Source organism: Loxodonta africana, chromosome 2, assembly GCF_030014295.1.
Source record: "Loxodonta africana isolate mLoxAfr1 chromosome 2, mLoxAfr1.hap2, whole genome shotgun sequence".
NCBI classification, from domain to species: Eukaryota; Metazoa; Chordata; class Mammalia; order Proboscidea; family Elephantidae; genus Loxodonta; species Loxodonta africana.
The window spans coordinates 157,458,524-157,473,143 of NC_087343.1; positions in this window are offsets into that span (position 1 = coordinate 157,458,524).

Below are 14,620 nucleotides of genomic sequence, written 5' to 3' on the forward strand. Positions count from 1 at the left end.
AACCCTTAGCTGCTAACCGGAAAGGTTGGCGGTTGGAACCCACTAGCGGCTCAGCGGGCGAAAGGTGTGCCAGTCTGCTTCTGTAAAGATTTCAGCGTTGGAAACCCTATGGGGCAGTTCTGCTCTGTCATATAGGGTTGCTCTGAGTTGGAATCCACAGCAACGGCTTTTTTGGGGGGGCGGGGGGGGTTAGTCGGGAGGAGGAAGTTCTTAGAGGCAGACTGTGGAGGAAGGCATGGAAGCGCTAAAGTGAAAGGGTTACACCTTCTCTCTTGTCCATAAATGACAGAGCCTGGGTCTCTCTGATTTTACTGTAATTCAGGCACTGAACTAAGTTGTTTATATGTATCACTGTATTTATTGAGATAGTTACCCTATTGCTCTCCTTTTGTAGGTGAACCTATTAAACATTTATTCATTCAACGGTGCATGGCAATTATGCCAGCTTCTAGAAATGTGTTGTGGTCAGGTGCCATGAAGTCGGTTCCCACTCACAGCGATCCTGTGTACAACAGAACTAAACACTGCCCTGTTCTGCGCCATCCCCATAATGGTTGTAATGCTTAAGCCCATTGTTGTGTCAGTCCATCTCATTGAAGGTCTTTCTCTTCTTCACTGACCCTCTACCAAGTATGATGTCTTTCTCCAGTGACTGATCCCTCCTGACAACATGTCCAAAGAATGGATACATAGTCTCACCATTCTTGCTCCTAAGAAGCATTCTGGTTGTACTTCTTCCAAGACTGATTTGTTCTTTCTTTTGGCAGTCCATGGTATACTCAATATTCTTCTCCAGCACCACAGTTCAAAGGCATCTGCTTTGGTCGTTCTTGTTCATTCTCCAGCTTTCACATGCATATGAGGTGATTGAAACCACCATGACTTGGGTGAGGTGTGCTTTAGACTTCAAAGTGATATCTTTGCTTTTCAATGCTTTAAAGAGGTCTTTTGGAGCAGATTTGCCTAATGCAATGTGTCTTTTGATTTCTTGACTGCTGCTTCCATGGGTGTTGATTATGTATACAAGTAAAATGAAATACTTGACAACTTCAGTTTTTTCTCCATTTATCGTGACGTAGCTTATTGGTTCAATTGTGAGGATTTTACTTTTTTTTATGTTGAGGTGTAATCCATACTGAAGGCTGTGGTCTTTGATCTTCATCAATAAGTGCTTCCTCTTCACTTTCAGCGAGTAAGGTTGTGTCATCTGCATAATGAAGGTCGTTACTGAGTCTTCCTCCAACCCTGATGCCCTGTTCTTTTTCATATAGTCTAGCTTCTCAGTTTATTTGCTCAGCATATAGATTGAATAGGCATGGTGAAAGAATGCAACACTAACACACACCTTTCCTGACTTTAAACCACGCAGTATCCCCTTGTTCTGTTCAAACAACTGCCTCTTGATTTATGTACAGGTTCCTCACGAGCACGATTAAGTGTTCTGAAATTCCCATTCTTCACAATGTTATCCATAATTTGTTATGATCCACACAGTCGAATGCCTTTGTGTAGTCAGTGAAACACGGGTGAACATCTTTGTGGTATTCTCTGCTTTCAGCCGTGATCCATCTGACATCAGCAATGATATCCCTGATTCTGAACCTTCTTCTGAATCTGGCTTGAATTTCTGACAGTTTCCTGTCGATATACTGCTACAGCCACTTTTGAGTGATCTTCAGCAAAATTTTACTTGCGTGTGATATTAATGATATTGTTTGATGATTTCTGCATTGGGTAAAATGAACTTTCTTGGGAATAAGCATATTGATCTCTTCTAGTTGGTTGGCCAGGTAGCTGTCTTCCAAATTTCTTGGCATAGATGAGTGAGTACTTCCAGCGCTGCATCTGTTTGTTGAAACATCTCAATTGGTATTCCATCAATTCCAGCCTTGTTTGTCGATAATGCCTTCAGTGCAGCTTGGACTTCTTCCTTCAGCACCATCAGTTCCTGCTCATATGGTACCTCCTGAAATGATCGAACATTGACCAGTTCTTTTTGGTATAGTAACTCTTGTGTATTCCTCCCATCTTCTTTTGATGCTTTCTGAGTCATTTCATATTTTCCCCATAGAATCCTTCAGTATTGCAACTGGAGGCTTGAATTTTTTCTTCAGTTCTTTCAGCTTGCCTTCTTCCCTTTTGGTTTTCCATCTCCTGGCCTTGGCACATGTCATTATAATACTTTGTCTTCTTGATCCACTCTTTGAAATCTTCTGTTCAGTTCCTTTACTTCATCATTTCTTCCTCTTGCGTTAGCTACTCAATGTGCAAGAGCAAGCTTCGGAATCTCATTTAACATCCACTTTGGTCTTTTCATTATTTCCTGTCTTTTAATGATCTCTTTCTTCATGTATGATGTCCTTGATGTCATTCCACAACTCGTCTTCAGTCATTAGTGTTCAATGCATCCAATCTATTCTTGAGATGGTCTCTAAATTCAGGTGGGATATACTGAAGGTCATACTTTGGCTCATGTGGACTTGTTCTAATTTTCTTCAGTTTTAACTTGAACTTGCATGTGAGCAATTGATGATCTGTTCCACAGCCAGCCCCTGGCCTTGTTCTGGCTGATGACATTGAGCTTTTCCATTTTCTCTTCCTACAGAGGCAGTCGTTTTTTGATTCCTGTGTATCCCATCTGGTGAGGTCCATTTGTAAAGCCACCATTTATGTTCGTGAAAAAAAGGTATTTGCAATGAAGAAGTCACTGGTTTTGCAAAATTCTATTATGTGATCTCTGCATCATTTCTGTCACTAAGAGCATATTTTCCAACTACCAGTCTTTCTTCTTTGTTTCCAGCTTTCGCATTCCAATCACCAGTAATTATCAATGCATCCTGATTGCAAGTTCGATCCATTGCAAATTGCAGAAGTTGGTAAAAATCTTCAGTTTCTTCACCTTTGGCCTTAGTGGTTGGTGTGTAAATTGAATAATAATAGTAGTAACTGGTCTTCCTTGTAGGTGTATGGATATCATCCTATCACTGACAGCGTTGTACTTCAGGATAGATCTTGAAATGTTCCTTTTGATGATGAATTCAATACCATTCCTCTTCAAGTTGTCATTTCTAGCATAGCAGACCATATGACTGACCAATTTAAAATGGCCAATACCAGTCAGTTTCAGCTTACTAATGCCTAGGATATCAATGTTTATGCATTTCATTTTTGATGACTTCCAATTTTCCTAGATTCATACTTTGTACATTCCATGTTCTGATTATTAATGGATGTTTGCAGCTGTTTCTTCTCATTTTGAGTCGTGCCACATCAGCAAATGAAGATTCCAAAAGCTTGACTCCATCCTCGTCGTTAAGGTCGATTCTACTTTGAGGAGGCAGCTCCTCCCCCATCAACCTGTGGGGCTCATCCTCCAGCACTATATCAAACAATGTCCCGCTGCTATTCACAATGTTCTCACTGGTTAAATCTTTTCAGAAGTAGATTGCCAGGTCCTTCTTCCTAGTGTCTTAGTCTGGAAGCTCAGCTTCTAGAAGTAATATGGTGAATACAAGCTAGATGCTGCCTGCCCACGTGGAGCTGGTGGGGGAGAGGTGTAATCAAATAACATATAAAAACTGGTCAGATTGTTACTAGTATTCTTAACTGCTCCATAATTCTTTGAAAGGGTGTAATATTTATCTAGGAAGAAAGGGAAACCGTCTGAGAGGGTGATGTTCAAAAGGGTGAGTAGGAGTTACAGAAAGTTGTAAAAGAAGGACAGAGAAGAAGGGTGTGAATGTTTCAGGCAGAGGCAACAATGTGTGCAAGGCCTGGGATGAGGCAGAGCTTGGTGTAAGGAAAAGTCTAAATCAATTTTGACACCATTTTGGTTCAGATGATTCTTTGGTGATGGTGGGCGGGGGGCGTGGGATGGGATGCCCTGTGTTTAGCAGCATCCTTGGCTTCTACCCACTCCATCCCAGTTGCACACTGTCCCTCTCCCCCCCTCACCAGTGGTGACCATCAGAAATGTCTCCAGACATTGCCAAGTGTCCCCTTGTGCTCAAAAATAATGTGGTTGAGAATAGCTGGTCTAAATGAATTTTGGGGTACCTGGAGCGTGAAGTGAGTGGAGCCACGCAGGACCTGAGCCTGGAGCCACAGGCACAGGGCAGGATGTACAGAGCCTGTTGGTTCTAAAGAAAAGTGCGAAACCATTGAAGGTTATGAGTTGATGAGTGACATAATTAGATTGTTTATTTTGGAAAAGATTGCTTTGGCTGCTATGTTAAATCAGTTTCCTAAGGTAGTGGAGGAGCCCTGGTGGCTCTGTAGTTAGGCATTCGACTGCTAACAAGAAGGGTGGCAGTTGGAATGTATCAGCTGCTCCTTGGAAACCCTACGGGGCAGTTCTACTCTGTCCTATAGGGTCGCTATGAGTTGGAATCAACTGGATGGCAATGGGGTTTTGGGTTAAGGTGATGGTGTACTGATAACCCTAGTTGCAAATCCTACCTTATTGAATGAGCAGAATTATCTTCAAGGTTCATTATACTAAAACTTACACCATCAGCCCTTGCATTATATCGTGGGACCAAAATAGTACGATTCTCACAAATGAAGCTAGATCATCACTCTGGGGAACAGTTTCCAAAGAAATAATAAAATCTCACTCCTTAGAACCTTTGTCTCAACACACACGCGCACACACACACACTAAAACAAACAACAATAAAGAAAACAAATAAAAATCATACTCCCCTGCAAATAAAAATAACAGCAAAAGGACAAAACAATAACAAAAACCCAGGAATGCACTCTAGAGACCAACAGGCAGTTACCCTTAGAGATTCTCTCCCTCATCAATGAATTTCTGAAATCATTGATTCATGTGTTTTACCACTTAGTTTAACATTTATTAATGTTGGCATTATCTGCACCACTTTAGGCAGAATGATCACACATCCTGGTTTTTTGAGGTCAGTCCCATTGTTCCATTTTATGCTTTTCCCAGCATATTTATTAATATTGTTCCCTTTTCAACCTCTAGAAGTCTCAGTTTGGTTGATAAATTAGATGGATATACTCCCTTCAAGCTACATTATCCAAGAGACTGAGCTATAATACATCGCTTCCTCTACTTAATGATCTTATGTTTCAAAAAAATTCTAGTCACTCTTTCATATTCCAGTGTTTCCATTTCTCGCTATCCAAAAGTGACATCACTCTCAGATTTGGATGAAATAAAAGAATATGAGCATTAAAAATTGTCTGCTTAAGAATGAATTTGTTGGATACAGATGTTATTGAAATTGTACTTCCTTCTGTGAAAACAATTACCATATTTAATTGCCACCCCCACGGCATCTCCCATTCCCCAACTGAGAAACCAAACAAGAACATTAAATTACCTGAATAAATCTTCCATGTTGTTTATTTTCCTTTGAAATATAAACCAAAGTATCCCACAGAAGCACCTGGGGGATTTTGAGGTCAGTCAATTTCATGGCTAGTTAGGCAGGCCTTTCTTTCTGGAAATTTGTTTTGTGTTCTTCTCCCCCTCCCCCAATCATAGGCCCCAGAAAGTTATATTAAAAAACTGGAGTACTTATTAAATGTGCTGAACTCTGTTAAAGCCATTGAGCTGGCTTCATTAAGAGTGAAAACCTCAACCAGAACAAGAGATGAGGGAACATAAAATGGGCTGGTAACAGCTGCCCAGTCCTTCCCCAGGACCTGATGTATCAATCACCAGACTTGTAACAAAAACGGAAAGAAAATTTTACCCATGGATTATATCTTTCATTTAGTTTGACAATCATGCTAATATATGCAACAATACTTTCACATACCTCAGAAACACACAGAAAAGCTCTTTTCTTGGGATGGCAGTGAAATTGTACTTAGATATTTGAGAAGTTCTTTCTTCCTTCTTTGCTTTACAGTAAATATGTCATGGGGAGTTGGGCCAGAAAATTATGGTTTGAGTATGGGCAGTTTTCCCCTCCCAGAACTCTTCAGCTGTATCACAAACTCCAGACGAGGTGGGGATTTGGCAGCTGCTCAAGTGTCATGTTAGGTTCAACAGGGAAACCTGATCGTTCTGTTAACAACCAGTACTGACGCTGATGGTCTGTTTTCATTCTCTCTGTATATTAATCATGTAACCCCATATCCCAATTATGACAATTACATTTTCCCCAAATTATTCTTAAAAAAAAAGAATTTCCTTATTAAGTAACCTCTGTTGCAGATGTTATTCCAATTCTGCCTCTGTGATTTCAATTATTTTACTTTGAACAGTAAGTTCTTGTTTTGGAAGACACATGTGCCTGTAACAGCATTGTATGCTTTTCAACAGGACTAGTTTAAAGAGAAGCAAATCCATTTAACCCTGATTTAATAATTATTCTTGAGACTTTGGCTTCTATGCTGCACACACTGCATGTTGTAAAAAAGAAAGCCTTTTAAAGAACTTTTAAAAGCAGTTTTTCCATTGTGGAGATCACACATATCCTGTTAAGTGACAAATGAAAAAAACATTTCTAACATTAGGTGGATGGGTATTTTGGCTTGGGATAAGAATTTCATGCATGGCATTGGAGGTTTTATATCTCAAATAGGTTAGAAAGAAGAGAAGATAATGTAGAAGACAACATCAGAGGATTTGAGCTGTACTCTTGTGATGGCAAAGCCACTCATACCAAAGGTACAAGTGAAGCCTATGAAAAATGTAACAGTTATCACTGTATAAACTTACTAGGCACCAGGCACCACCTGAAATATTTCACACATATGAACTCTACTCCTCAGAACCACCCAGTGGGGGAGGTACTAGTATTACTCTCACTTCACACATCAGAACACTGAGCACAGAGTGTTTAAATAACCTGCCAATCATTACTAGCCTAAAAAAAAAAAACCAAACCCACTGCCATCGAGTCTATTCTGACTCATAGCAGCCCTATAGAACAGAGTAGAAGTGCCCCATAGAGTTTCCAAGGCTGTAATCTTTACAGAAGCAGACTGCCACATCTTTCTCCCAAAGAGCAGCTGGTGGGTTCAAACAGCAGAGCTTTCAGTTAGCAGCCGAACACTTAACCAACTGCGCTACCAGGGCTCCTTATCATCACCCTAGGAAATGTTAAAACTGAAATTTGGACCCAGTCTGGCACCTGAATCCTCGCACTGAACACCTGGCCTGTATTGTTATTGTTTTATGAAATGCGAATATGGAAAAAGGCAATATTTCTAATTAATGTACTACTTTATCTAACCCCAACCAACCCAGTGCCGTCGAGTCAATTCCGACTCATAGCATGTGATTATATGCGATGTGAATTACTATATTAACTATTGCAATTAAATATTATATAATTGCATCCCCAAATGTGTATATATTCAAATGGACAAAAATTATTTTTGTAATCTTTTCATTGGGTAAATGATGGGTCTCCTTATATTTGGGTTTGTCTTGTATTGGTCATGCATTTTAATTAATACAGCATGTGGCGAAGGATACATTCTCTGGAGCCTGACTGCCTGGCTTTATGTTCTCCATCACTTACAAAATGAGTTTGCAACTATTGCTGAATCAAAAGAAATAGGACTTTTGTCAGGAACCAGAATGGATTTTTTAAAAATTGTAATATTGAATTTGAACAAACTACTTCTGAGACCAATGACTTATATTCACTCTTTTTCTTTCCTGCAGATTCTATATTATTTTATAATTTGACTTTTTGTGTGTGTTTTTTTTTTTAATTTTTATTGTGCTTTAAGTGAAAGTTCACAAATCAAGCCAGTCTCTCATATAAAAATTTATATACACCTTGCTATATGCTCCTATATGAAATAGCACACTCCTTCTCTCCACCCTGTATTCCCCGTGTCCATTTAGCCAGCTTCTGTCCCCCTCTGTCTTCTCATCTCCCCTCTAGACAGGAGCTGCCAACGTAGTCTCATGTGTCTACTTGATCCAAGAAGCTCACTCCTCACCAGTATCATTTTTTATCCTATAGTCCAGTCCAATCCCTGTCTGAAGAGTTGGCTTTGGGAATGGCTCCGGTCTTGGACTAACAGAAGGTCTGGGGACCATGACCTCAGGGGTCCTTCTAGTCTTGTCAGACCATTAAATCTGGTCTTTTTACAAGAATTTGAGGTGTTCATTCCACTGCTCTCCTGTTCCCTCGGGGACTCTCTGTTGTGTTCCATGTCAGGGCAGTCATCAGTTGTAGCCAGGCACCGTCTAATTCATCTGATCTCAGGCTGATGTTGTTGTTGTTAGGTGCCATCGAGTCAGTTCCGACTCATAGCGACCCTATGCACAACAGAACGAAACACTGCCTGGTCCTGCGCCATCCTTAAAATCGTTATTATGCTTGAGCTCCTTGTTGCAGCCACTGTGTCAATCCACCTCATTGAGGGTCTTCCTCTTTTCCGCTGACCCTGTACTTTGCCAAGCATGATGTCCCTCTCCAGAGACTGATCCCTCCTGACAACCAGGCTGATGTAGTCTCTGGTTTATGTGACCTGTTCTGTCTCTTTGGCTCATAATTACCTTGTGTCTTTGGTATTTATAATTCGACTTTTGATATTATGGAATGTATTAAAAAATATGCTCTTCATCTTTGATCCCAGATTTTCCACCCACATTTGGCTTATATACATTAAAAATTTTAGACCCAAATATCTTTTGATATCAGAAACTACTGGTTTAAGAACTATCTCTACATTAGAACACTTGTACTTGAAAACTGTGAACAGTGCTACCCATAGCTGATTTTTTTAAATCTGTTCATTCTACTTCAAACATTAAAGAAGATGTGTTCATCTTTCTGCCTTGTCTCCCTTTCACTCTTCTCTTTCCCTAATACAAAGAATTTAATTTAGCAGTAGACAACGCGTAAAATGAATTACGTTGTGGAAAATCTGTTTATTTTCAAAGAGAGAAAATGGCTCTGTCCCAGTCAAGCAAAACAAATGCCATAAAAATTTTAGTGTATAATGTTTCTTAAAAGCATAGAGGCATCAGTTTTTATTACACTCAACAAGAGGGCAGCCTGGAAATTCCTGCAAGTGTAATAATATATTATGGTCAGGAGCCCTTCAGGCAGTGAGTTTTTTATACTGTTCTGTTAGAATTCTTCATGACTATCTCAGTTACAGATACTTCAAGCTCCTACAGCCTATCATTGCAGTTTAACTATTTGCCGTTATAAAGGCTGTCATATTAAACTCTATTTTGTTATAAGGCAGTATTTCCAGGGTGAGATATTGCTACGCTGGGAGCTTAAACCAAATAAATTTTCATTCTTGCTTTAACTTTATCTCTTGCCTTTTGGAGTACATATGCCCAAGCAACAGAGTTCTAATTTCTCATCTGGATCTGGATTTCACATTAGCGCCTTGGTAATAATAGTGTCTCACCCGAGTGTGAGATAGGACCCTGAGCATGAGACAGGCAGACACTGTGGGAGAGCATCCTAGCTTCCTGCTCATGTGCACCAGCACACCCTTTTTATCATCATTCCTACTTTATCTGTTTATTCTTTCCTGAATGTTGGAGGATGTATATTCCCTGAACCGCGGCTGGAGAAGCTTATCTTGTGTCATTCTCCTATTGTGGTTAGGCTGACAAGTATAGCACATAGGTCTGTGCATTATGTAGAAAAACATTTAGCGCTGCCTGGCACACATAAATATAAAGTAATATTTATTAGTGACTTGAGTGGGTTTTGTGTCCCCTCCAAAAAGACTTATTCAACCCTAGTACCTGTGAATATGATCTTATTTGGAAATAGCATCTTTGCAGATGTTACTAATTGACATTAGGTCATATTAGAGTAAGGTGGGCCCTAATCCAATATAACTGGTGTGCTTGTAAAGAGGCACAGAGACAGAAACACTCAGAGAGAATGCCATGTGAAAACAAAGGCAGAGAACAGAGTCATGCATCTACAAGCCAAGGAACACCAAGGATTGCCAGAAGTCAGCAGAAGCTGGAACAGATTCTTCCTCAGGCTCTAGAAGGAATCAAGACTGCCAGCAACCTGATTTTAGACTTCTAGCCTCCAGAACCTCATCTGTCAGTTTGTGGTACTGTAGTGGCTTAAGTGTTGCTATGATACCGGAAGCTATACCACCAGTATTTCAAATACCAGCAGGGTCACCAATGGTGGACTGGTTTCAGCAGAGCACCCAGAGTAAAATAGACTAGGAAGAAGGACCTGGCAATCTACTTCTAAAAAAATTGACCAGTGAAAACCGTATGAATAGCAGCGGAACATTGTCTAGTGCAGTGCCGGAAGATGAGCCCTTCAGGTTGGAAGTCACTCAAAATAGAACTTGGGAAGAGCTGCCTCCTGGAAGTAAAGTTGACCTTAATGACTTGGAAGGAGTAAAGCTTTGGGGACCTTCATTTGCTGATGTGGCACAATTCAAAATGAGAAGAAACAGCTGTAAACATCCATTAATAATCACAATGTGGAATGTTTGAGGAGCCTGGTGGTGTAGTGTGGCTAAGAGCTCAGCTGCTAACCAAAAGGTCGGCAGTTCGAATCCACACAGCTGCTCCTCAGAAACTGTATGAGGCAATTCTACTCTGTCCTATAAGGTCACTTTGGGTCAGAATCAACTTGACGGCAACGGGTTTGGTCTGGTTTTGGTTTGGAACAGAAAAAAGAATTTAGGAAAATTAGAAGTTATCAAAACTGTAATGAAACACATAAAGATCAATATCCTAGGCATTAGTGAGCTGAAATGGACACGTACTGGGCATTTTGAATTGAACAATCATATAGTCTATTATGTCAGGAGTGAAAAATTGAAGAGGAATGGAATCATATTCATCATCAAAAAGAACATTTCAAGATTTATCCTGAAGTACAACACTGTCAGTGATAGAATAACATCCACAGGCATATAAGGAAGACCAGTTAATATAACAATTATTCAAATTTACAGATCAACTACTAATGCCAAAGTTGGAGAAACTGAAGATTTTTATCAACTTATGCAGTCTGAAATTAATCAAACATGCAATCAAGATACATTGATAATTTCTAGTAATTGGAATGCTAAAATTGGAAAGAAAGAAGGGATGGTAATTGGAAAATACGAACTTGGTGATAGAAATGACGCCAGAGATTGCATCATAGAATTTGCAAGACCAGTGGCTTATTCATTGCAAATACCGTTTTTCAACAACATAAATGGGGACTATACATGTGGATCTCACCTGATGGAATTCAAAGAAACCAAATCGACTACATCTGTGGAAAGAGATGATGGAGAAGCTCAGTATCATCAGTCAAAACAAAGTCAGAGGCCGACTATGGAACAGACCATCAAATGCTCTTATGCAAGTTCCAGTTGAAGCTGAAAAAATTAAAACAAGTCAATGAGAGCCAAAATACAACCTTGAGTATATCCCACCTGAATTTGGAGACCATCTCAAGAATAGATTTGACATATTGAACACTAATGACTGAAGACCAGATGAGTTGAGGATAACATCAAGGATATCATACCTGAAGAAAGCAAAAGGTTATTAAAAAGACAGAAAAGAAAGAAAAGATCACAATGGATGTCAGAAAAGACTCTGAAACTTGCTCTTGAACGTAGAATTAGTTAAATGAACCAAAGAAATGATGAAGTAAAAGAGCTGAAGAGAAGATTTCAAAGGGCATTTTGAGAAGATAAAGTATTATAATGAAATATGCAAAGACTTCCAGCTAGAAAACCAAAGGAAAGAACATGCCCGGCATTTCTCATGCTGAAAGAAGTGAAGAAAAAATTCAAGCCTTGAGTTACAATACTGAAGCATTTTATGGGTGAAATATTGGACAACACAGGAAGCATTAAGGGAAGACAGAAGGAATACACAGTCATCGTAGCAAAAAGAATTAGTCAACATTCACCCATTTCAGGAGCTAGATTATGATCAAGAACCGATGGTGCTGAAGGATGAAGTCCAAGTTGCACCGAAGGCATTGGCAAAAAAAAAAATAAGAGGCTCCAGGAATTGACAGAATACCAGTTGAGATGTTTCAACAAATGGATGCAATGCTGGAAGTGCCCACTTATCTATGGCAAGAAATTTGGAAGATAGTTATCTGGCCAACTGACTGGAAGAGATACATGTTTGTGCCCATTCCAAAGAAAGGTGATCTAACCTAATGCAGAAATTATCAAACAATATCATTAATATCACATGCAAGTAAAGTTTTGGTGAAGATCATTTAAAAATGACTGCAGCAGTACATCGACAGACAACTGACAGAAATTCAAGCCAGATTCAGAAGAGGACGTGGAAAGAGAGATACCATGGCTGATGTCAGATAGTTCTTGGCTGAAAGCAGAGAACATCAGGAAGATGTTTACCTCTGTTTTATTGACTATGCAAAGGTATTTGACTGTGTGGATCATAACAAATTATGGATAACATTTTGAAGAATGGGAATTCCAGAACACTTAATTGTGCTTGTGAGGAACCTGTACACAGACCAAGAGGCAGTCATTTGAACAGAACAAGGGGATACTGTGTGGTTAAAATCAGGTAAGGTGTGCATCACCATACTTATTTAATCTGTATGTTTAGCAAATAATCTGAGAAGCTGGATTGCATGAAGACGAATGCAGCATTAGGATTGGAGAAAGACTCGTTGACAACCTTCGTTATGCAGGTGACACAACTTTGCTTGCTAAAAGTGAAAAGGACTTGAAGCACTTTCTGATGAAGATCAAAGACCTCAGCCTTCAGCGTGGATTACACCTCAACATGAAGAAACATCCTCACAACTCGACCAATAAGCAACATCATGATAAACGAAGAAAATGTTTAAGTTCTAAAGGATTTCACTTTACTTAGATCCACAATCAATGCTCATGGAAGCAGTAGTCAAAAACCAAAAGATGCATTGCATTGAGCAAATCTGCAGCAGAAGATCTCTTTCAAGTGTTAAAAAGCAAAGATGTCACTTTAAGGACTGAAGTGTTCCTGACCGAAGCCTTGGTGTTTTCAATTGCCTCTTATGCATGTGAATAAGGAAGATCAAAGAAGAATTGATGCCTTTGAATTATGGTGCTGGTGAAGAATAACAACACCACCGCCACTTTGGACAGGTAATCAGAAGGGACTAATCCCTGGAGAAGGACATCATGCTTGGTAAAGTAGAGGGTCAGCGAAGAAGAGGAAGGCCCTCAAGGAGATGGATTGACACAGAGGCTGCAATGATGGGCTGGAGCATAACAGAGATTGTGAGGATGGCACAGGACTGGGCAGTGTTTTATTCTGTTGTACGTAGAGTCACTATGAGTTAGAACTGACTCGATGGCACCTAACAGCAACAACTGCCTCTGAAACTATGAAAGAATAAATTTCTGTTGTTTAAAGCCACCAGTCTGTGGTAGTTTGTTATGACAGCTCTAGAAATCTAATGCAGCAACTCTTATTGTTATTGTGAATGTATTGATGAGATAAACAAATATAAGGGAACTTTCATATACCAAGCTCTTACACGTTGCCAAGTGCTGGCCTAGACTTGTCACACACTCGTAATATCCTATTTAATCTTTACAACATTTCTTTATGTAGAATTTGAATTATATGAAATTGCCCATATTTGTATATTTTTGACCTACAAAAATAGCAATTCCTATGGTTCAACCAAAGAGGTAGTATTATCCTCATTTTATCAATGAGTTAACTGTGGCTTACCATGTTAAGTAAGTTGCCTAAGTCACACAGTTAGCATGCGTGTATGTATCTACATATGCATGTGTGTGTACTTTATACCTAGGGTTTAAACCAAAGTCTATGACTAATACCCTAGGTTTGGTCCATTGTACCAACTTCCCACAAAGAATTAAAAAAAAAAGGGACATGTGAAAAAAGAGTTATTTAAAAAAATCCCTATACTTGCACTATGATAACTATGATGCTGACATATCTATGTTGTCATTGTCAATTTTGTGGGAATGACCGACACGAAGGGACATTTTGCTGCTGCTGGTGAAGAATGGGAAGAACAACACTTAGATTAACGGTTTGAAAAACTTGCATTTGCTGTTCTGATCTTATTGCAGCAGTTTGCCCCCTCCTTTTGCTGTACACATGCTCAAGAGAAATCTGACTTTTTCTGATTTTTAAAAATTTCGATCACCTATAGTATTCATACTAATGTCTGCTATGTTGTCACTACTGAAAATACTGGTAAATCTTTTTAATCAAATCCTCTTGGAAGCCTGGTTAAATCTTGACCCAAAATAACCCCCCCGTGTTGGGGTAGAGTCAGTCCCATGCCTGTACAAGGACAGACGTTGGAATGACTTCTTCATCAGATATTCTAAAACAAAGTGAGAGGCCATTAAAGTATAAATGAGAAAAGCCTTCTAAAAGGAAATCGTAATGTTTACAAGTGCCAGTCCTTAAACAATGATATCATATTAAGTTTTGTATTTATGCGAACTTTTTTTTAAAAAAATCGAGAGTTAAATCTCTACTTTTCTTGATTTTTATATTTCTTTACATGGAGGGAAAAGTTGCTATCTCACAGCCGCAATGCTTCTCAAGTACTTAGACATGAGCTTTTTTATAATCAACCCACAAAAAACCCAGTGCCGTTGAGTTGATTCCAACTCATAGCGACTCTAATACTAATGTAAATATATAATA